The sequence below is a fragment of the Chaetodon trifascialis genome, chromosome 3 (assembly GCF_039877785.1).
Source record: "Chaetodon trifascialis isolate fChaTrf1 chromosome 3, fChaTrf1.hap1, whole genome shotgun sequence".
NCBI classification, from domain to species: domain Eukaryota; kingdom Metazoa; phylum Chordata; class Actinopteri; order Chaetodontiformes; family Chaetodontidae; genus Chaetodon; species Chaetodon trifascialis.
This window is the reverse complement of record NC_092058.1, coordinates 12,698,692-12,724,264: the sequence shown is the minus strand read 5'-3', so window position 1 is coordinate 12,724,264 and position 25,573 is coordinate 12,698,692. Positions and strand designations below refer to the sequence as shown.

The 25,573-nt window shown below is 41.1% G+C and overlaps 1 protein-coding gene across 1 annotated transcript in view; it reads right to left on the bottom strand.

The window, feature by feature from the left end:
* foxj3 (forkhead box J3) overlaps positions 1–21,500 on the bottom strand; it is a 70,203-nt gene extending 48,703 nt beyond the window's left edge. The window contains exon 1 of the mRNA XM_070958643.1: positions 21,243–21,500. The gene's annotated coding sequence lies outside the window, so the exon portion shown is untranslated. The remainder of the gene's footprint in view (positions 1–21,242) is intronic.
* Between the last annotated feature and the right edge of the window lie 4,073 nt (positions 21,501–25,573).

The window sequence follows — 25,573 nt, the reverse complement described above, 5'->3', positions numbered from 1 at the left end:
GGTTTTGGAAATTATCTTATTTGTTTACTCTGTAATGTCTAGGCATGTAGATCTCTTTAAAAACTTGTTTATGTTGAAATAATAGACAAGAAGTATGTTTCTCATTGTATTGGTTTCTCTTCCCTCTTGGACATTATGTATGAGAAATAGATATTCAAATGGTTCTAACCTAATAATTAAATGAGATAAAACAATTATTGTGACATGTTCCATTTTGCTATGATGCTCTCATCTGGTCTTACATTATAAATACAGCGCTCCCTTTTCCTTTAAAGCAGTGCACTTCCATTCGTTCCTAAAAGCCCAAACTCACTCTCAGCCAGGCTGAGGCATGTTTAGCTCAGCTTGAGCCAAGATGACGGAAAGAGAGCCTTTGGTCAACAAGAAAGTTAAAATCATTTCAGCTGTTAGACAGGAAGATATCACGTGGCACGTGGGTGTGCACAGCAAGCACACTCTTACACAGTGAGCTTAAGTACGGAGAGCAGGCAGGGACGGTCGTTACGCACCGTGGAAGTCCCAAATCCTCGTACAAATAAGTTAGAAAAGAACATAAGCATATGACAGCTTGCAGCTAATGTATCAGCTCTCTACAAAGATGACTGTGCGTGCAGAACGTGTCCAGAGCTGACAGTATGTCACTGGTTGCCAAGCACGCTCAGCACTGAATGACTTAGAGAAAACTTGTTGATAATACATATCACGCAAATAGAAGCCCATGATGCTGCAGTACATATTACATTTTTTATTTTTTTCAATTCAAGGAATTCTAGTGCTAAAAAGTTTTTTTTAAGTTCAATAAATGCAAGATGTTTCAAAAGTCAATGAGTAATCATGTTAAAAAATCATGATCTCAGTACTAAGCAAAATAATCCTTATTATAATTTTTGCCATAATTGATTAGCCCCAATGTGGGTTGTTATTTGCCATCATCAGTATATGGTTTCATCTCTCAAAAATAGACAGAAATGCCTTTATATTATTATATAACATTCCACCACTGCCATCTTATTTCACCTTCTACCTAGAACACCTAGCTGCCTACCTAGAACAACTTCCCTTCAAATGCCTGCGCATTACTGTCATCATTTCCTCTCTGAGAAAAGAGGAGGCAATTCAGCTCACATTCTCTCTCCCACTTGCAGACACAAGACTGTTGATAGGTACCAGACCAGTGCTCTCCTGCACTTATCTGCAATTTCCGCGATTAATCCCCTTTTACTGCAGTCATGCATCCATCACGGGTAGCACTCCAACAGCATGTGCCTGCTCAGCTGCACAGACACAACCATTAAGACCTGTGATGGCTGTACGGCCATATATGCTACCTCAGAACTGTAGACATGATGAATGCTGCATTAAAAACAATGTCACAAGGATTCAAACAGACCACAATAAATATTTACACCGCTGCTTGTTAAATGCTGTCCAGACGTTGGTGTGTGTGGAGAGAGAGAAAGAGGGAGAGCTTATAATGACAAGAATCTTCCTGTAGTGTGATGGCAACTTGGCAATAGGGAGGGGAATCACTAAGCGTGCTCCCTCTGTTATGCCTGAAGATTTGGCACATGCAGTCACAACAACAACAGTGATGTAACCTGGTAACAAGCCTTTGGCATCTTTACTCTCGACCGAAACCCGGGTCATACCTTCCATATCAACAGCTTCATATCCAGCGTGGGAGAAGCCCTTGTTTTCCTAGCAATTGTAAGGGGGATAAACAGGGAGGGGTGGGAACTCTGCTCACCTGCCCTTCAGTCAAAGGGAGACTCCTCACTTTTTCCAGCCCTGCAGGCAAATGACTTAGTTCAGAGTTATTTTTGAGATCCCTCAAACTAAAATAGCAGTCAGCCTGAGTATTGTGATTGCATGTGAGCTCTGTAATCATGCAGTGAACTACCACAAGCCCCATCTTCATTAAAAAACAAAAAGTAGGTAACGGCAATGCCAAGGCAACAGCTTTTAATGTCAGTCTTCCTTCTCAATTAAAGGCTTAATGGTTCAGCTAAAACCACCCCCAGGAAGAAAGCATTAATAACCCAGTCCTTACTTGCATTTTTAGGATGTGTCAATTATCGCTTCACCGCTCACGCGACTGAGCACATTGTTCAGCTTATTGCAGCCTACAGCTGAGCCGGGTGCCAACGGGGGCCTCCTCACTGCTAACAGAATGTGCAAGAGTGTCTATGTTTTATAGTGCAATCTATGTGTCAGTGTTATTAGTGGGCTACGTTGTGTTAAAGTTGGTTTTTAAGGAGCAGGCAAGTACACCTCTCTGCTGTGCTCTTAAAAAAGAAAAATGGTATACATGCTCTTTTCTGCTCCCCAACTCCCTCAATCCCACTTCGCCTGTGGTTGAACAAATCAAGTCCATAATTATTCTGCCAATCAATCGTGAGCGCAACTGTGGCTGTGGGGCAGTTAAAACGCTGAGGAGAGAGAGTCTCAACAAAGCAAAGCGAAACCTTGAGTTCCTTTAAACCCACTGAACCTTAAAAAGGAGAGAGAGACACCTTTGTCTTATTAGACAGTGTCAAACGAAGAGACGGCCTCTAAGTGAGTGGTAAAGAGAAAAAGCATTCAGCTGCTGCAGATGCACAAGAAGACAGGCAGGCAGACCAGGCAGAGGGACAGAGGATCAGAGTAGAGGAAGATCTGGGAGTTGGCTGTGGATCAACTGAGCTGCTTCAGGCTGTCTGGAGAGGCCACAGAGCAAGCAACAGGGTTTGTGACCCCTGAATGCAGACACAGCCAAAACCAAGAGAAAAATGTGAAAAGATGCAGCAGTGTTACATATTAGAGATATTAGAGGGATGCTCTCAGCAGTTTTGCCACTTTCCATGTTAATGTGGGTTCAGTGGGCTGGATGTATATATAGACAAATGGACGGAGAGAGATCTAGGCAGATGAAGGGAGCATACACACAAGCAAAATACCCTCAGCTCATTGCATAATTTGCAGGTCAATACAAAAAAAACATACAACATTGCCGTAATTGAATAAGCCTTTCCAGTAAATCAGAGCAGTGATCAGGAGGGGGTTTGTCTCTCTGTCCCCAACAGCTTGCCTGGGAGGAGGCCTTTGTTTTGGAGGTGGCAGGGGTGCCCCGACACCGACCATGTGAACCCAATTACCCTGGTCCTACGGCCTGGGGGCCCACATTAACACACTCCCCCTGGGAGGTTGACTCCATGCCAGCCTGGCAGCCAGCAAGATGCTGCTGCTGAATCACAAATAGACCACTTAAGGCACTGGCAGGCCAAGCGTTTTGGTGGCAATCTTGAGGGCCTATCCTCATCTGCATTCACTCAATGCAGTGCAACGTCAACGTTAAATATTGAGCCAGTCTCTGAGGTGAGCAGTGAGGTAAGGTGAGCTTGGGTCCGTCTGCCCAGAATACAAAAGCTATCCATTGTCCATAGAAAACTCAGAGCCAGGAAAGCAATGGTCCACCTGAGGGTACAGCTTATCTCCAGAACTTATCTAGTCATCAACAGAAAATTTTAAAATGCCAAACATTCATTTGTTCCAGCCTCTCATTCTTGAGGATATGCTACTTTTTCTTTATCCTATGTGAAACTAAGATGAATAATTCAGGGTTTTTCAGTTGCCTTTTTTCCTCTATTTTATGACATTCTAGATGTCAAACAAGCCATTGATTGAGAAAATTATTGGGGGTTTAATCATTAACAGATGACTAATCTGAACTGTGAATGAATATGTTCAAATACTCCCAATGTGATGAGAATGACAAAAGACGGGTTGTTCCAATGAATAACTCACACTTAATCATATACATAAACACAGTATACAGTGACTCTTAAAAGAAAACACTTTCAGTTACGAAATATGAGATTTTTCTTGTCCTCTTATTCAACTCAGACATAATGTGGGATGGTTAAATGTGTCCATGTCATCCCGCTCAAAAAAAAACGTGTACGAGCTTCATTTTCAAGTGCAACACAGACATGTTAAAAAAGAAACCATGCTAGAATTACCCAAGCGTGATTTAAAGGAATTACCTGGGTGGGCAATGCATGTTCTGAGAGTGCTGCACAGAGCAGGAATCAGGTCATGAATTTCAAATTTAGACAGTGGATCAGCATTGGCAGCTCTGAAGCTGGAGCTGAGAGAAGGAGCTGCAGCACCGGTTACACCGAGACAGAGCACTCACTTTCAAACCCAGAAAGTACAAAGTAAAAACAAAATTCAAACGGAGCTGAAATAGCTTGAGGTTTGGTAGATTTGTTAGATGTTCACGTAAAGCCTAAAATCGTCTTCATTTAGGATGGCTGGAGCTGGAGTTATAATTAAAACCATTTTGCTTTTTAATCAATATTCAATCTCTCAGAAATAATTAACAGCATATTAAAGAGTTTACTGCCTGACAGAGCTGGATGCCTCTACATCATTAAGCTGTTGAAGCGCTGCTCTTTGACTCCTCATGTCCCATTTCACTGGTTTACTGCGCCTCCGTACAGGCTCTTTAAAATGCTGCTGGAGTCATACTGTACCTGCAGATAATAACACAGCCCACTGATAACATGCAGTGTGTATGCTCTCCCACTCTCACTGAGACATGGCTTTTAACATGTAACACAAACACTTAAGGCTACATGAGTGAACATGTACATGACAAACGTAAGGCTTATACAAGTCTGCCGAATCCAGGAAATAGCAGCAAACTAGGATCAAGATTTTCAAGGCATATTGCTGAGGGGTGGCCACCTGCCATAAATCCACGCACCTTTCCCCCGAGTGATAATGCGGCTTGAATTGGAAGTTGCACAACAATATAGCACTGAGCATATTAGAGGGATTAGAAGTCACAGGTCAATAGTTTCATATTTTCTTGGTGCTCCATCTCCTGCTTCACTCCTAGTGCCATGTTGTTGACCTCCGGAGTCACTCTGTCAAATACATAATGTGCAGGTGACACACACACACGCTAACAGCCCACATGTACACACAAATACAAAGCCAAGAAGGCTATAGCCTAACTGCTCAATCATCGAAAAACTTTACATACCTGAAGAGACGTGCAGACAACATTTTGTACAGAGCCACAGCAGAATACAGTATGAAAGCACTCCAATCAGCTGTTGAATTTAACCAGAGCCGTCTTACGTCACCAGGATTTGTCTGTGTTTATACAAGCTAATAAATTCCTTGGGCATTCTCCAGATGACTTCCATGGTAATTTGGGCAGCTTGGTTTTCGTCTACTGCTGATTAAGGAAAGAGCAGCAGAGTAAAACATGAAACCGAGGCTGTCTGCAGCGCTGTATGACAGACCGGGAATTTGTTTTCAGTGGAACGGACAGCTATCGGTGTCTATACCTGTTCGCTTCACCCTGCTCCGTCACAGATAAATTCAATTAATTTGGTTTCCTGGAGACAATGTTGCTATTTATCTGGGTGTGGATGAAGGGGGAAGGTAAAAGCAGTCATTGTTGGTTTAAGCTCTGCAGTCAAAATACCTCCTGGCAAATAAACGGATTCATCACTGAGTGGTTACCGCCTTACAAGAGTCACAATGGGTCATCACAAAACCTGAGGATTTACCATGACAAACAGCAGACACGTGAGTTAGGCCTAGAGTCAAAAGTTTTTGGCTTCTACTACTTAACTGACAGACAAGCTTTAATGGTAAAAATAGAGGCAACTCTGAAGAAAGGCTTTTAGACAAATGACGGACTTGCTAGTGCCATGATTTGGGCACGGGTCACGAATTAACTAATACCTGTGAGAGTCAGATACCGCGGGGTAACCAAGGTAAAGCAAAAACATAAAAACGTGACTTATTTGAGTTTGATGTGTGCAAATTCCAACAATATATAGCCTTAATTTGCACATGTTTTATGAAATCTGTCATGATTTTGGTTACATTTTCCACACTGTAAAAACACCACAATGTTATGATGTATAAAAAAATGTTGATTTTGGAAGTTGAATGTCAGCCTTATGAATGAAGCTTCAAAGCTTTGAACTAGTTGGTACAGCCTGAAAAATAACTTCATCAACATGTAGAAAAGTTGTTTACGATGTTTAAGAAAATGCACTTTTTTTATATAAGTGAAGAGAAGACAGCATTGCTAAAGAGCAGCAGCCTAATGGAAAAAAGAGCGTCACATAAGAAAAGTGACAAAAATTTTACATTATATATTTATAAATACACTTACTTTGCATTTGCCAAAAATTGAGACAGTAACTTGGACTGATGTATGAGCAGTAGTGATCTTTGTACAAGGGGAAGAGGTGCACAGTAAACATTACTGATTTACTCATTGCAAAGGTGTCTTATAATCCCATGAGGGATGGGCTACAATGTGGTATGACGCTTAAATTAATGCATTCATGAATTTAAAGGCTTTTAATGTCCAAAAAAAAGGGTTGCTGTTCAGCAGCCGACTTTCCCACCAGCACATGAAGGCACCGTATTGTACCATTGAACTACAACATTCAAAACACTACGTAGGTCCTTAAACCTTATGACTCCTTTCAGAAGTAGTCCGGCAGCAATCTTAGAGTGTTTTCACACAGAGGGAAGGAGCAGAGAGAGACACTGTGCGACTTGTGAAACTGGCTGTGGTGTTTCCAGTGGGGAACTCTAATTTCAGAGGAAGAAGGTGAGGGCGCTGTGTGGGCAGCTGACATTTTATTCTGCTCTCTAGCATAATATTGGCCATGATGGGTCAACAGCTCATTCCCAACTTGTGAAATAGCTTGTTTTTATCATTGGAAAATGTCAGTTACACATATACACACGGACAAATAAAATGTTCATAAAAAAACACTGATCAGTTTATCGTCCAGTCTGTCTAATACTACTTTCATGGGCCATGTGCTGCATTAAGGCTGTAACTAATTATTATTTTCTCAGTTAATCAATAAATAACATGTTTCCATAAAATGTATGCAAATATTGGAAAATTGCCCAATTACAAGTGTACAATTTCTTATCTGCTCAAAATATAGAGGATCTCCTGAGGTTATTTTTCTTACATAAATACAATAAAACAAGTGTCAATTAAAGTTTGTCTGTCCAACAGTCCAAAACCCAAAGATATTCCCCATGTCACCAATTCACCAATCAATCACAATTACTGTGGTCAATACTGAGGATTCTGATTATCTAAAATGATTACTTATTGGCTTGGGAATCATCAAGCATTTACTGAACCTTTGAAAAAGAATTTGATTAATTGCCCATCCCTACATCACATCACAAGAAAAGCAGTAACTAATTAATGAATTCAATAATTATTGCAGCTCTACGTCACATACAATAAAGCACTTGAAAATCTGACAGATATCAACCTGCAGGCCTTTTCAGCTGCAGTGACGCAGTACTTCTTTCTAGCGGTCCAAAAACTCGGCATAGAGTTTACAATTGTGGAAGGACAGAAAGTCAGAGTAATGAAACTGAAACTTAAAATAAATTGTTTCAATGTAATTATGTAAGAAAAATAACCAGAAAAAAGACCCAGGAGACCCTCTTTATTTTGGAGGCGGGTGCCGAGCTTTTCTGGCATTTTCTCGTTCCACTTCTGCACACTTCCTTCCCAACATGTCATACACCAGTGTATTACAAGGAAAAACACGACCACTCTCTGTTGTTGTCCCAGACATAGCTTTTTAATTCTTTATCAGTTTAATTTGCCTCATCGTTATGGTTCTTGAAATGTGGTGGAAAATGCATAAAAGGATTCGGAGTTAGTTCCTGATTTTTAGACCTTGGGGCTTATTTTCAGTGTCTATTGGGGTTAAAAAAAAAAGCCCTACTTCTATAGTCCCTGAGGAGTTAAAGATCCCATGACATAGTGTAGATCTCAGCTTATGTGAAGTGGTTGTTAACCTCATATCGATTCACAGAGCTCATCAAAAGTCTTGAGTGCTTTACATTATTGGATGGAGACAGAAGCCAAACCGTCCCTACATTGACTGGGGATTTAATTCTTTATGAGTGAATAAAATCACATTTTCACAGCTATTGGACAGCCCAGCACAGACTAATGGGGTTTGTGACAGACTTCATGGACTGCAGTGTGGATGGCAGGTGAAATATCCCTGCTGCATTTCAGTCAACGTGCCCATGGCACTGCATTTACCCACCTTCATAAATCCTTAGACTAGTGTCCAGTTTATGGAGGGTTAAAGAAACTACCGACGGAAAACTGAATCAACCTGCTTTGAGGTTTTCTTCAATCACATGATTGCATCTTGAAACTATTGGTGTGATCTTTCTCATCAGAAACTCAAAATGTTTTGTTGCCGCGCTAAGTTAACATGTTACCTCTTTGTAGTAAAACTGTAAAACTCCAGGCATTCACAGACCTCGGAATTATATCAACAACAAGCATTAGGATGCTACACTTTCAGCAGAATCCATACAAAAGCCTCATTACACTTGCTAACAGTGATGATGATGATGACGCACTGTTTTTTTTTTTTTGTTATTTTTCACACCACGTCTTGCTGGTGTAAAAGATAAGGCTAATTAACGTGGCACCATTTGCATCTTTACCACAATGTTTCAACAGTGAAGGGAAGAAAGCAGCCACAGCAGGCTAATGAATGTTTGATTTGAGAGGGAAGACTTCCTGTCACTTCAGCGCTCCTGACATAACCCTCTCCTAAACCCCTTAAATTCTCATGCTCTGCTATCTGGCACGGCTGTCGGCGTCTCACCTTTTTCCTCCACCTTCCCTTTCTCCACTTTAAATTCCTGAGTCCCCCCACCCAACCCCCACCCCACACACTACCACCACCTCCTCCACCACACAGGCTGCGCTCATTACAGCGGATTTGCATGTCTGCTCCAGAGCAGTATGAGAGGAGATGAAACAGAACTCCCAGTGGCTGCCTCTGCAGAGCTTCACTCATCTGACAGAAAGAGCTCCACCTTGGGCCCCAGACACAGCCAGCAAACAAATGCAGGCTCCTTAAACAGGCCACACACACACACACACACACACACACACACACACACACACACACACACACACAATACATACATACATATATATATATATATATATATATATATATATATATATATATATATATATATATATATATATACACAAACACAAAGATACTCTACCAGAAAGAATTTACACTGCACAATATTCAGTTTAAATATATCTATATGCAGGAAATAAATTGAAAAACAGAAGTCTACCTTCCAGCACATTGCTCCCCTCACAGCATATTACCAATTAAGCCTGCTCAGCTGAGAGGGACGAGACCACAAATTATGTTACTGTGCCATCAGTCTCCATTCTCACTGCGAGATCACACGCCTAAGACCAATGACAATCTCTTTTACGTCCATGTCATGGTCTCACACCTCGTCCTTTTGCCTCTTTCTTTATAATTGTATTATGATTTGATTCTCATAATGAGATAACGCCGGTAACTTCATCTGTCCACGGCAGCAATTTGAATTCATTTATGAAGTTATTTTTTTGTTTTTTTGTGCTTGTTCCAGCTCTTCAAATTCGGGGGTTTGCTGTTTTTTTTTTATATAGATATTTATATACATGTATATCTTTGGGTTTTGGCCAGCTGATCAGACAAAATAAGCAACTATTGTAGATAACCATGTTATCTACAGTATTTGCAACCCTAAAGGTTAGTGCTCTTGCATAACAATAAAAACATTTTAACCCAATAAACAAACTTTTGTTTAACTTAATACTGTGATTCTAGACGTTGAGATGAGACGATGATAAAGCTTCCCATGTTGTCCTGGACCTTGTGAAGGGCTCTAGTTTAAATAGCAGAGCGAAGATCATCATCGTCTTCATTTTTAGGATAACTTGGACGAGTATTATTCTGCCATGCAAATGTGAGGATGAACAAATTCTGTTACTGTCACAGCTGCAAAATTAACCATGGTCTATCAGCTTCTTGGTCAGCAATGAGTAAATGTCATATATTTGACTAAAAGAAACAAACCACAGAAAAAGGGGGGGAAATGTGCACGTTTCGTTTTTGGCCCTCTTCAAATTAGGTGCTTTTGTTCAGGATTACTCTCATAATGAAAGTGGTGCATCATGCCATGAGTCACTGTGGGCAGAGAGACACATACCGTGCATTCTTCTGACCCGACCTGCATTGTTTCCCACTGACCACAGACCTCACTTAAGTAGAACAGCACTAAGCCTCGATAACCTGCCTCGATAACCTGCAAAAGGAAAATTCAATGTTTAAAAAGTGTAACTTACTTACATCCTGGCCACATCCTTTTTTGAAATATAAATCAGCACACACATGCTGCTGGTACAAACGGTCTAATTTTGCAGTTTTTTGCATCACATCGACAAGGAAAATCCTACTCAGTCGACTGTGACTCATAAGTATATGACGGCTTACTAAGCAGACACATAAAATAAAGAGAAATTAAAAACGAGAACTTAGGCATTATTTTTGTTTCAAGACTTTCAGATCCATACTCTCAGAAAGCTGCATTGTTAGGTTGAGATTAGATACATTTATAGAAATTTATTACTAGCATACTGTTAGTCTCAAGCAAAGTGACTTAATGTTGATTTTCTTGACAACCATTCATCCTGTTGACTTCACATTTGGAGGGTGTTTTGCTGAGGACCCAAGGAAGTACAGTATGGGTTAACACTGTCAACAGTGCTGGTTACACCTAGCAAGGCGTCAGCTAATTTGAGTTTTAATATTCATGTTTTGATCACCCTATGCATTGGTTAACTTAGTGTTAGAAAGCCAATATTAGCTAGCTCCCTTCAATGAATAATGTCAACCTGTCCTTTGTCATGTCCTGGGAACCAGCTATAATTTGGAGTAGCTGACTAGCTTCAGCATGAAGTCATTCATTTTATTAACAGTATTGATGAACTAGTGGTAAAGGTTTCATTAATTCACTGATATGTCCGGATGAAAAACACTGAAATTTCTATTTCAATAGCAGGGCTTTTCTTTCCCAACATTAGCCAATAATCAATTTGCATATTTTGACAATTTTTATACATAAAATGACTGTGCATTTTATTTTTCATGTGTGTTGTTCTGCAGGCCAACATTGAGTAAATTAAATTTAACGAGGTAGAAATAACAATGATTATCATTAAATTATCATTGTTAAAAATTTTGGCTTGGCTCGTTTTGGGAAAACCTCAAAAAACCATCAAAAACTGGTGCCATATTATAATGGTACTCTGTTAATAAAGTTTAAAAAATAAAAAAAATGCATGCATGTGTCTGAAACTGCTGCATCTAGAACTGTGGGGGCTCTCTCGGTCTGTAGTTCGCTGATATTGATAAAGCTGCAGGCAGCAATGCCAGAGAAAAGGAACCGGTCCATCTCAAAGAAACATGTTTTTAACGGGCACTGCACTAGTTTTGCAATAATCACGGCAGATCATACAACCACAGCCAAAAGCTCAAGCTTCATAAAATGAAGCATACAGTAGAAACTTACTAGGATGATAGCACCCTCTCCAAATATGTCTCCAAAGCCTCAAATAAAACTGGATCAAACTCAGATGTTGAGCTGCCATCAGAGATGATTCTAGTCAAGAGGTAGAAAAGGAAACACTGCCATTTGCAATTACATCGAGTTGCATTCAATTAAAAGCGGTCTTGTTTGTGAAATACTACGGGTAAATGTCACTTTGTGTTCAATGTGCAGCATTGCGTGTTACCTCTACTTGAAATGCATTTAAAAATGAGAATTTAAAATTCACTGATGCAATTTGTTCCAGCTTTAAAATTGCTTTGCATGTCCTGTGACTGAAAAACATATGTGTGGTTCTGTGGCAAATGATGAGTGGTGCCATAGCCCATTTTTGGGTGTGACCAGATTTTGTGCAGGAGCCAGTAGCAGGAAAATTTAACTAGCATCAGTACCACCAGTGTTGGCCTGCTTCTTGGTCCAGTAGCAATATTCTAGCAAACCACACAATCAGTAAATACAAGGACATGTTTTTGCAGCAGACTGAGCAAATAGCATATATAGGAGTGCCACTGGACTGAGAAATTTCATGTTTGATCTTTAAGAAGGCACCAGGAGGATTTCACTGAAAGCAAAATGTTTGATAAAACAGAAAGGGAAATCAAAATGCCAGAGTGGTGGTCAAAGTGGTTCACCACTGGGACCTCTTAAAAAGCAGCAAAAACATGACAAAATTCATTGGAGAACAGACAAGATAAAAAAAAGGTTTCAAAAAGGCAGTCATTTTGGATGACTAAATAGGGATTATCAGGCATAAACCCAAGCAGCAATCAGCATTAACCAAAGACTTAATAATTTGTTCCTCTCCAATTATAGTCACTTTTGTCAGAGCATCATTTTGACTTTCTTTGACTGGACTGACACAAAAAGGCAGAAATCACAGCACTGTGAGCTGCTTGCAGAACTTAGCTGGAGTGTGGCCAGGCTGTACAGCGCACATTAAGTCATTAAAGCCCCCATGCTCACAGTCCTTCCGTAACCCCCCACTGTACACACCAGTAAACCCCCCAGCACCAAGCCTTTCAGGGCAAACGCTGCCTTCTGCATCTTAATAAGAGGAGGGAAACTAGAAGGGAAGTGAAGGCATGGCAGTCTTTTAGAGGAAGCCGAATAAATGACTGAACACACACCCTGGGGCGGGCATGCCGGGGGGTTTCCAGGAGGTCGGAGCAAGCGGGGCCAATCGTGTCAAGACGAAGGCGGCAGACTAAAACAAAACTGACATATCAAAGCAGCCAAGCCTTGTAGAAGGGAAAAGAGCAGCCAAGACACCACATTCAACTGCACAGCTTGTTTCTGCTTCAATGAGAGACAACACAACCAAAAACGGCAATTAGCGATTAAAGTGGAAATTCTATCCGCCGCAAAGCGGCATCTTTTCCCAATCAAGAACTGACTGAAACCATCAAACCATCTGAATGATCCTATGGCCTTTGATCCCATCCGTGTTTTCTTTTCAGAGGTAGGCAAACTAAACCAGGAATTTGGGAGACTGCTTCTGTACCCAAACTTTTTTTTTTTTTTTTAAATCTATCTCTCATCGTAATCCACATAATATTTAAGAGCAACTGTTCAAACTTTACCTTGACAGTACAACCAAAACTCTATCATTACCAAAACAAACGGAGTAGGCCCTGAGGCGACTTTCACCGATTCATGTTGATAAATGCTTTGTCTACATGTAGAAACCATAATCTCTAACAACCTGGATAAACTGGGAATGAGCAAAATAAATAAAGCACACAGATACTGCAGGATTATGAGAGCACTTAAATGAGTTATATTTTTGAATTGGCTTGATGAAAGCCAACGTGGCCTTAAACTCAGTTTACTTCTAATGAGATATCAAAGCTCAACTGTTTATTATGTATCTTCTCTCTGTGTGATAATGAAGGGAATCCTCTGAGGTGGCTGCCATGCTGACACTGCCTTTAGGTGCTTAAATCCAAAAATGGGTGCATTAAGTGCATTTTAATTGACTTATATTTACCCACTGTATTGTCTTGCAAATAAAAAAGATCTTCTGGCACTCCTAGAAGACTTAAAAAGTAGGTCACTCAGTCTCCAGTGAGTCATAGATTTTGGCAGGGGACCAAGCAGAGCAGGTATGAGAGAGGGAGCTGGAGCTGACAGGGCCCTAATAGTATACTGATACAATTTCATCAGTGTTATAAGCATTATGAAGATAATCAAGTTTACTTAGGGCTCTGTGCATTTTATGGTACAATGCGATATTAAGCAAAATTGGATGTAGAAGTTTAGGGAATTAAAACCAGAAAACTGGGGTGTTACACACTTAACTGTATCATAAATTTGCACACACAGTTATATTGTAGTCAGGCCTCTTGAGGAACGTATAAGCCGACTAACTGCATTCAAACTCCTCTACAGTCTTTTCATTCCACAGTATAAATTTCCTTCAGTAACAGAGACGGATTTCTCACACTGCAGGTGCAGTCTTGTTCCCTGGGCATTCCTCCCAGGGCCACAGCACCTTGGCAGAGTGGCTGACTTGTAGGGTCAAAGCTGGGCCTGAGATTTCCAAGCACTTACTTTTTGAAGGCGGTGACTCAGCCTGGTCAAAGCCGTCAAGTCACACAGCCACTAAAGACAATCACATTTTGAGCTGGCCCTGATGTGCACGACTCAGGTCCTGTGACCAACACACTGATATTTTCTTAATTCCATTGAGCAACTGGCACAGACCGCGTCCCCTTAGCCATTGAGCCCCTCCTCCCGCTAACCTCTCCGCCCTCTCATTCATCCACCCTGAGGGAGAGGCATGCAGGCCAGAGGAAGTATGACTCATCTGAGTAACAAGATGCATTCTTCTGAATTCTCCACAGACGTGTTGTTTGCTAAGTGAAGAGCACAGGAGAGTATGGCGCACAGAGAGATAAAGAAAAAGAAGTGAGGACACAAAAAGAAACAATCAAGAGACCGACTACGTGTGAGAGGAAGAAAGAGGGATGTGGTGGGAATGATGGGGCAAGAGCGAGTCATCATTTGTGTGGGTTCCCTGGTCCACACAGATCAACATTTCTTCCAACTCCACAGAGAGAATCCTTGGCTTCTGTTAGGGGTTTTCTGAATCACAGATGGAGACTCCAAGTACTACATCTAAGGCTAATCCATCAGGTTTCACAAAGGGAAAAAAAGTGACAAATGACAACAACAGAGAGATTTTGACATGCGATTCTGCTGAGCATGCAAAGGACTGTGAGGCATAAGAAAGAGGTGTTAAATCAGGTCTAACAGATCCACCGCAGCTCCTTCCCAGCTAACACCACATCTGCTTGACTTGGCAGTCGCCCCTACAGATCATGAGCCTCACACACCACATCACACACAGTCTGCAACTTCTACATCAAGCTATATCTGTACTGGCCCACAAAACAAATGAAGAAGCTGCACACAAAGCTGTTGACATGAGGCCTGTCTTGTGATTTCATGATAAATAATCAGTCTTCCACCCGTCAGCAGAGGATAAACTTGAGTGATGTGACAGTAAACCACATCCTCAAGACTCCACCATTTAACCTTACTAAGCAGGCTTACAACTAAGGACTTAATTAAACCGGCCCTCTTTTACTTTCTTCTCCGAGTCTGCAGATTGACATTCAAACACGTGGAAAGTTCTTCAGGGTTACTGCATTTCTGCACAGTGAACACACAGCACACAGTAATACGTCAACAAGCCTATATGAGGGCTGACATTACTGCAATTTGCATAGCACACTTCTTTCATGGATACTAATACTTCCGCAGCAAGCGAGCAAATATATTTAACAAAAGAGATTATCCCACCAAACACCACTGACCATCTTCTACTGATGAGTTAAAATCTCTCTAAGAGAACTTGATTCCCTTTGGGGAACTTTTAAATCAAGAGTCAGTATATCTTAAGTGCTGAATTGTACACAACATCAAGTGAAGTGTTTACTTACGCTCGTACGCATGCACCAAACACCACCTCACAGAGCAGTGAGATTATCATATTCAATCAGTTCTGGTTTATTAATCAGAATCAGTATTATTGCCAAGTAGGTTTTTACATACAAGGAATTTTCCTTGGTTTATCACAATAAATATAGTATGAGGAAAAATATAAATAAAGATGAAAGCATGTACTGCAAGTCAAAAAACGTAAATAGAAAATTAACATATAACAAATGAAAAAAATATTATAAATACGATATATACAATGTGGCCATTATTATGATAGACCTGTACAGTTTCATGCAGAAATGTGTAAAAATTGACAGCATTAAGTTTAAGGAGCATTTGTAATGCGAAAGACAGCCAGACTCTACTCTTGTCATTACAATGGTATCACCTCTATATTACAGTTAAATACATGCAATCCACAGAGGGGAGCTGGGAATATAATGTTTTCAAATTTTCATTCCTCAATGAAATTTTAGTACAGGAGCGTTGCCCCTTTTTGTATGACCTGTCACACATAACAGCTCTGTGGCTGCCAATCTGCAGACTGAGCAACGCTGTTTAGCCTGTTGTTGGTGCTATCATTTTTAGTTTTAAATTTTCACCATTCAAAGCTGATATCTCCTCTATATTAAAACTGTCTCTGGGTATTCTGCCGCTTTACCTTGGAGTGAATTTTGTATCTGCCACAGGAACTACTGTAATGATTAAAACAGATACCAAATATTACGATGAAAAACCTGGTTCTTATTACTTAAGCTGTGTCAGCTTAGCGAGCTTCTCTTCCTGCACACAGCTCAAAAGTCTCCTAAGAGCGTGAATCATATAAGCATATCAATTGCTTCTACTGAGTAAAGAACAAAAAAGCTTAAGAGAAATATGCTGATACGGAGGGCCTATCAAAATGCAAGGACAAAGCGCACAATATGATGAATTAATTATTAAATCCTTCAAGGCACTGAAAAGTCGGGCCAGTTGTTTCATTGAGGACTTGGTTATTCAATGTAAAATCTCAAATGGCACAGCTATGTGCAGTCTAACACATTTACTCTTAAAACTTTTGTTTTGCATGTCATTAAGTAGCACGTTCACTTCCCTTTAATGGAGGGGATTTGTAGGGCCTTATTTCATTTGCACATTTCGTGCACTACAACCACCGAACACACCTCTGTTCATGTATACCTCATTCAGCGCCTTGACTTGAACGTCATTCAAACATAAGATCAAACTGAACACTCATAATAGACTTGCCACAAAATTCATTAGTCTTCTTGCTACCACAAAGCTAGAATGAGTCACAGAAACCACCATGCGCTACAGGAGCCGCCAAGCCCCCACCAACCCCCACCCAACCCTTTTCTCCTACACTTTCTAAACTTACCCAGCAAGCTCTGGTGTGGGTAGTTACAGTACTTCCCCTGTAGAGAGAAGGGCCCTGATTAGTCAGACTGGGGAAATAAATGGCTAAACACTTTCAGATAAAACATGCAGCTGAGCAAATGCGCCGATAATATTAGGCAACGAACCGGTTGAATTAAACATCACATACTTCCCTCACTGATTCATGTCCACATCCAACCCCAACCCAGGACGTGGATTGGAGCATATAGGACTAGTTCACTGACAGATTCAACTCAATAGACTGGGAGGAGGTGGGATGAGGAGAACTCGGCAGTGTATTGCTGGATGAATAAAAAATGAAAGTGTAGTGCTTCAGTAAATTCGCTCTCTCCATCCCGTGAGGAGGGTGGGTGGTGAAGGGGTGGGGGTGATGGTGGAGTAGAGGCTCGTTTGAAAACTGAACCAGTGCTGCATTCCCACATCCACCCATATCCAGCGAGGGGCTCTTTAAAAATTCATTAATTTACAGCAAAAATAGATTAAAGCACCCAGCTGAGCAAAACTCAAAATTTGGCTCCTGAATAACATTAATGATAAAACATCTCCCTCAAGCTCAGGGGGTTTTACCTGAAGAAAGAGTGTTGGCTTTTTTCACCTTACAGCACCTTGAGAATAATTTATTTTCAATCATTACTAAAATAATGCATTTCTAATTGTCATTTTTAATTACGCTTTCCTCCGGATGAAAAAAAAGGAGCTGTGCAAAAACCTGCATAAACTAATTAAAATCCATCCAAGGATCTGCCATTCCCATGATGCCATGCCAATGTCATTCTATTCACCATTTGATATCTCAGCTACAGAGACTCAATGACAGCTGCTCCAGGCCCCAAAAAACGCCTAGAACTGCAGTTACAGTAATTGCTCTGGCCAGCACTAAATGAGGTTCACTTAAGTGCAATTATCCCCCTCTGATCTCTCACATAAAGAGACTTCTTTAACATGGAGAAGTGGGCTCACACAATGTGACTGCAAACAAGATTCAAATTGGAATCAGGGAGGCATTTCCAGCAGATGAATAGCTTCATAGCTCATCTGCATTCTAGTGATGCACGGCATTGCTAATGAAGACTGAGCCAGTCCCTTCTCACCATCACGGCTTCCATGAGAGCAAAACTTCACACTGGATATAAGCTGAGTACGGGCAGAAATTTCGAACAAAACTGTCCAGTCATTTGGCCCGAGCTACAGTAGAGGATGGCCGAGCCTCCACGCAGAGTAAACAGCTGTTGAGAAGAAAAGGATGATCCCGTTTTTTTGGCCAATCCAAGGTGGAAAAAATGCACTGAAGGACTAAATGATGGCTGATGAAGTGAAGAGAACGAAACTCCAACTAAAATAACTTCACATTTCCGAGTAGAGAGGAATTGAAACAAGTCCTCCTTGGATTCAGACCAAAAATAAGTCATCATAAAAATACTGAAGGGAGGCCTTTGACCAACAGCATTACCACTACACCACGCCAAAAAAATATATCAGCCATCCTCATGAATAAATTGCCATCTGCCAATCGAATAACACAATAGGTTTTGAGCCTGAGGGGTAAGATGTGGCGGTCTAATAGGGGTTGCTACAGAGGGTACCTGTTGGGTGCTGTCCAACTAAAAAGGGTGGTGAGGAGGGGGGCTGTGATGGGCATTCATGTTGCCACAGGCTCAACTACCACCAGGAGTCTGATAACTGCATCTCACGGATGGCCATTTGAATAATCACTTCAACAAGGGGAGAAATTAAAAAGCCTCTCAGTGAGACGGGGCTAGGCACAAGGCCACATCCTGAATTCCAAATGAGGAGCTTGTGTTCAAAAAGTAGAAACCTGCTCTAAATTCACTCTCTACACAGGCTTACTGACCCCTGACATCTATCCAAATTAGACCCATATCATGTCATTATTCTATTTAATCTATTAAATTATACACCATCACCCCAAAGCTGAACATTATCTGTGACACAATGATGAATTGTCAATATCTATTTACATGTAGACTCCATGTTCCTCACCTTTTACATGTAACGAAAAAGTCATTTTTCTTCAGAGATGATAGACGAAGGCGCTACCACTGCCAAAAACACGTACACAGCCACACAAAGACCTTGAGGAAGTGTTTTTAAACCATTAGGCAACACACTTCTCAAAAGACGTGCAGGCAGAAACCACCATTAAGGAGAAGCTACAGGACATCCAGCCATTCATACTTTCAAATGGTTACTGTATGAATAAACAGAGGTGTAATCTTCTCGATACTTTCTTTACAACTATTTGGTCCATTCATCAAATTCCTGTCATTTTTAAAAAAGGATCAATAAAAAGTCTCTACCTCTGCTTAATGCAAGATTTGAAGTAAAACAGCAAATAACAAAGAGTCATCATATCCCTAAAAACACTTGTAATCACCAAAACATACACAAACAGCCTGCAGAGCACCTTCAGTCAGGAAGAAAACTGAACAACCACATTGCTCATTAACTAACAACATTTGATAGATGCAATAGTAGCGCTCTGAGGAACGGATTTTACAACGTGTGTGCCGTGATGCACATTGCTGCACGCAGTCTGTAAAAAGCACGCACTGCCTGCACTATTCTTTAGCAGCGAGCCAGCAAACAACAGTAAAATGTCACTTCCGCTGTCTCTGCCAATTATTCTGCTGCTGTGTTTCACATAGTGGTTTCAATTGGCATAAGTTATTGCTTGTAAAAACAACATTCCTTCTAAAAAGCTGAATTTCATGAACAGCACCAGGGATCAGCGTATTTCTCGTGGAGGAGTTAAGTGTTAGATCGAGCAAGGGACACTGCAATAAAATGCCAATCAACATAAACTGCACATGGAGCCTCTCTGATGCAGTTTCTTGAATAACTCCACACAGTACAGTAGCACGACAGCTGACAGAAAAAGACTGAGGAGTGGAAAAATACTCATTTCTAGGCAATATGACGAATTAAACTACTCTGGCGCTGCTTACCTGGATGGAGTAGCCTCAAAACTTAAACTCCACGTGCCCTCTAAAGCTGCATGCACAGAAAGCCTTGATCCAGACAGCTCGCTGTAGGCCTGCTATTTAAAGGATGGCTGATTAAGAAGCAAACCAGGTCTGACCTTTGATTGTGGGTGCTGACTAATGCTCTGGGCATTTTGTTAGTTGAAGCAGAAGGTCTGGCAGGGTTGGGGTGTTCAGGGGGAATTTAAAATGTTTTGTTTTAGTCATAATTTCGACCTCTTTGTGCTGGCTTTAAGACAAAATAAACTTAAGTAAGGGAGTATGTGAGGATCAGCTCATAACTTGCACCTCGATCGTGGATATGACAAAGTAAAACTTGCACACGTTGACAGCGGGGAAAATTTAGAGTTCAGTCATGCATCCACTAATAAAGGCCGTCAGGATAAAGCAAGGGCACTGTTTTGTATACAGCTGCACGCAAATGCCACAGCTGTTTAGTTTGAAGTCGTAGCATTAACTAATCAGCGTCCTGAGCGATCACACACCAACTGGTGAAACATCAAAGCACACAGAGGCTTGCCCTGAGAAATGTCTTGCACACAGGACCGAAAATTGAACTGCAACACCGTCTGTGACATCTCAGGGCAATCTGCAAGGGTACACCACCTCCAGAGGCGAGACACAGTCCCGGGAGCAAATTCAGTTGCATAAAATTCACCTGATACATGCTTTGCACTTGTTGATTGTCCACCCACATGACAAACCTGCGCCTCCTCATACAGATCGGCTAGTTTTAACATACCATTATTTTCGAGAGGAATTCATTAGCCGCCTGAGAAACAGACGATTGACAGACGAGAAAACACACTGCAACAGCTGTGAGTCAAATACCATCAGAGCACGCAGGAAAGCCAAATGACACTGGGTTCATACACACACACACACACACAAACACACACACACACACTTCATGCTGGACACAGAGCGTCTCACATACCAAACAGCTAGCTAACCATAGCTGTTGGGGGGCTGGGATAGGTCATTATATCCATCTAATGCGAGGAAAACACCGCACACACCTATTAGTGCTGGCCCGGGAGAAAGCGCCGACAACGCTCAGCTAAAGTTAGCTGGCTACCAAAACTGGCTAGCTAGCTGTCAAAGTTGCCCTGTCAGTTGTCACCGGTTGCACGGCGGTGCTAGCAGGCTAACGCAAGAGCTGTCAACTTGGAGAGTTACAGCAACACGGCCAGGGTGTACGACCACTGACCACGGGCAAACACACACTGGCTCTCTCAGAAAAGAGGTGTCCCCGCACGCCCCGCCACAGTGAGCGGAAAAGCTGTGTGTCAGGGCCTGTTCGCCGGGCTCAATCCCCAGAACTTCAGTGCAGCTCACTTCCCCGTTAAAGTCGTCCATTTCGTGGGCCTTAGTTCAACTTCCATGCCCGTGTAGCTCACTTACTCTGGGTGAAAGCTGCTGTGACGCTGGCTCCCTGTAATCCTGATGGTAGTTTCTGAGTAACTGCCCCCTCCCCTTCTTTCAGCCTCCTCTTCTTCAGCTACCAGGGGCTCCCCGGGAGTGTCCTGTGCTCTTGACGTTATCGTCCTGTGCAAAGAGCCGCCGTAGTCGTAGCTTCGCCGGTGTGCCCGCGGTGCCGTGGCGTCCCTCCTCAGCTTCTCTCCGCCTTCTCCCGTTTGCCTTTCTCTCGGCGGCCGAGCCAACATCCGGGACTCTCCCCCGTTTGGTTGAAGTGCCCGGAACTACTTTCACATACGACGACGCACATGAAGGTGTTTTTTCTCTCTCTCACCACCCCTGCCGCCACAGAAACTAGCGCGCGGTCAAACGCACGAGCCCGCGGTGGAAACAGCAGCGGGAGCGCCTACACATGAACTTGCCTGTCAGTCAGTTGATCAAACCAGCTTTATTTACAGAGCACTTAAAGTGAATACAACCCGACGTGCCTCCTGGCGTAGCACATAACATACTAAATGAACTGAAGACAGAAGTCAGGATCACAGAATAAAAGCAGAACATCATCATAACCACCAGAAAATCATCCAAATGAGCAGCACGGTCTAATAAGTCACCTTTTATACAGGGCTTATAAGTTTCTGTTAATGGCCTTATCTATAAATCATTTAGACCTTTAGATCAATTAGAAGCCATCAATGTGAAGAACTTAAGGGTTGTCAGGATTTGAAAAATCCCATTGACCGGTGTGTATTCTCTGTATTTGGTAATATTGAAGTTATACATCATGGTAATCTATTAATAGATACTTTTGAGCTTTACACTTTCTAATAAGCCTTTAAGCGCGCAGCTAAACGTGTTAATACATTGTTAATAAATGTTTTTCATCCAGATTTGCTGATGTTTTCTCAAGAAGTGGAAGTCATCCATTAGTGGACCTTCCTGATGAATTACAGAGCTTAAGAAAGAAAAAAAAAACTACATGGCCCTGCTGGTGGATAAACACCAGGGGATTTTTTTTTCAACCTGTCACACTGAAAGTTGTTTTTATTAATAGATGATAACAGGTCTAGCATTAGTTACTGATCTAGGCTACTAATCCAAGCAATTTAAGGGTGCTTTATCTTAACCCACAAGAAGATAAAGAACAGGGAAGCTGATGGGGTTAAAAATATCAAAGATTCTAGTCCATGTTTAAAATATGCATCTTTTGTGAAAATATATTTGAGAGAAATAAAAGAATCGGTAGATTTTAAATTTATATGCTGTATAAGTTGTCTTTATGCTCTAGAAGTGCCTAGAAGACAGGATGCATAGGCTGCTACATGCAAGGTTACTGCACAATTCTAGCAGCAGACCCCTTTTGAAAAAGACATTAAAAAAAAAAAAAAAACCCAATCTCCAAAGTTAACCACAGTCTAAATGCTGTCTCTAAATTCTAGTGGTTGAATACTGAGCTCATTCATTCATTCATTCTTGTTTCATGGCTTAAAAACAGTCCCATTTAAATATAATAAGGTTTTTTTTTATGGTTTGTATCCGCCATGTCTAATTCTCCACTGTACAATGTAAATGGTACTTCAGGTGCTTAATAAACCTCTAAATCCCCCCCCCCCCCCCCCCCCCCTTAAAAAAAAAAAAAATCCAAGGACATGACCTCAGTGCCCTCAACAGTATCTGAAGCCCTGGTGCTCAGTTGTCAGTGAGTTCACGTTGACCTTATTATAATTCTCTCTTCCTACCTCCTGTAATATTGCTGTAGGTGTTTTTGTGGTATAACTGAGGTATATCATGTTTTATGATTGCTGTGGTGTGTGATACAGAAAGAAGAAAGTCACTATAAAGGACGTTTCATTTACGTCAACTTATTATTTTAGGAGTTCTGATGACAAAGTTTTGAGTCAGGCTATTGTGAGGTTTTATGATTAGATTATGGCTGTACTCATAACCAGAGGTTGTCTCATATGGCTCAAGTTTCCACATGGCAGCCTTTAACATAGGCAGTCAGAAGAATGTCAGCATTAGAGTCTCTATGGAAAACAGAACATAACAAAAATGCTCCATAAAAAACCCCACACAGCTCTCTGCTACTAAATATTTCATTTATACTTTTCTATAGGTCTGTGTATTCACTTGAAAATATTCTAACATCTGCTGTTTTGTATTGCATTGACTTTTGACGATTTTTAGATTTTTTGCACCTTTTCCATTTCCAATCTAAAGCGCCTGACCGAGCGCCTCTCAAACACACAGGAATCCAAGTACGGTTTTATCCCAAACTGAACCAATTCGTAGCTCACCTGTTTAACTGGTGGTGTCTCAGGAAAAGAGTGAGCCTTTTCATTTTTAGAAACGTGAACATACACACACTCACCAACCACTTCAGTACACTGTGATCAATACAACAGCTTTGCCATAAAGTTTACCTTTACAACAGTCCAGTTTTGACTGACACTGGCACAGAGGTATTCATTTAACATGTTTATTACTGAGGCTGCAGTTTGCTTTCTATTGAGAGCTGTTTCTAATAGTTTGTCCATACACAAGAGGGGTGGAATATTAGTAACACCTTGCAATTCAATGCACTCCAGTACAACAGCTCAGTAATGAACATCAAGTAGAGTTAGGCCTCCTTGACTGTGTCAACAAAACCTGAAAAATTCAAAGCTTCGTTAAAAGAAGAATTCACGGCAGAGCTGCCGTATTGGACCACATCAGGTTGTGCAAGTGTACCTACAATGAAGTGAACAGTGAGTGTTCATATCGACAAAATGTGCGGAAACTTAAAATCAACACACTCAAACATGTATGAAAGACAGCAGCCGCGCTGAAGCGTTATGACCAGCGGGGCAACAGCGCCTCCTGTGGGTTGATCTGCTGCTATTACTGCTGTTCAGAAAATGTGGGGTAAAATGCAAAATCATTTAAAAACAAAAACATCTACAGACCTCTGAGCCTGACCCTCTGTTCAAGGTGCCGCTTTAGCCTGAAAGCAGAATTAGAGTTTTCTATACAGACATCACCAACGTTGATTTTATGAGATAATATCAGGTGGAAAAGTTTAGAAAATCAATCAGTTATTCAAACCACAGCATTTCCAATAATACTCTGCACAAATACATATTTCTGGAATAAGTAAACATGTTTAGGTGTGCATATTGTTTTGTTTTTCTTTTATTCTATTCTAATTCAAATATTTGTACATGTGTTTTTATGTATGTAACATGAAGGGACTACAATTTATATTCCATTGTACAGCCCTGTGTTGTGAAAATGACAAAATGAGCTCTAAATGAGCTCTTCTACTTTGGTCCAGGTTTTTCAAACCGGCCTGCTATTTCTTTACAGAAGTTCATTCAACAAAGCAACTTTTTTTAAATTATTTTTTATATTATTAGCAAATCATACATATTAAAAAACGCCCTTCCTTGACGTCTCTGCAAGGGGGAAATGCTGCATCTTTTCAGGTCATATCAAGTCATCAAGTCATATGCAAAAGAATATATCGACATGAAAACATAAGAGATAGGTCGAGAAAGTTGTTCAATTACTAGTAAATGTTTAGCAACCTGGTGCAGATCAACTTTGATTTCCAAGCAAATGCAAACCGAACTTTGACGACCAACGAGGCCTAAATTATTTTTTTATGAATTTTCATTATTTTTTTTAGGATGTGTAACAAACCATTTTCTCAATTAGCTCTTCCTCACTTTGTGTGATGTTTCAGGAAAATAGAAATCACACTAACAGAAGAAATTATACCGAGTCCTTCTTGGTATTTCAAAGTGATTCAGTCCCGTACTGCACTTCCTTTTTGTACCTGCATTTTCAGATATGAATCTCGGTACAGTGGAGACCCTAATACACTGAATTTCTCCCTTCAGAAAGTGTACTGCATAAAATGAAACTGTATAAAACTCACCAGAAATTAGATGTAAAAGGGAACATCCAGATCCCATCACCATGTCTTGAGAAAATCAGCTTTATTCCATGACAACTTAAAAAAAAAAAAAAAAAAAAAAAATTACAAAAAGAAAGAGTAACAGGAGACTAAAGCGAACATCTGATGAGCACCATCCATTTTAACGAATGTAAAAACAATTTTTTTTTAAGAAAAAAGTTTCTTTGTCACGACACTTGTTGAGTCAGTGGGACAGTCCGGTCCAAAAGATCCCCTTGAAGAGAAATCCCCCCCTGCAGACTGTGTGTGCGCCGGCGGTGATGCTTGTGTTTACGAAGTCTGACACCGCATATGAAAGTGAGAAAGTTACTGACGCACGACTGCAGTACCGCTTACGGCCAGTGGGGGCGCTGACGGT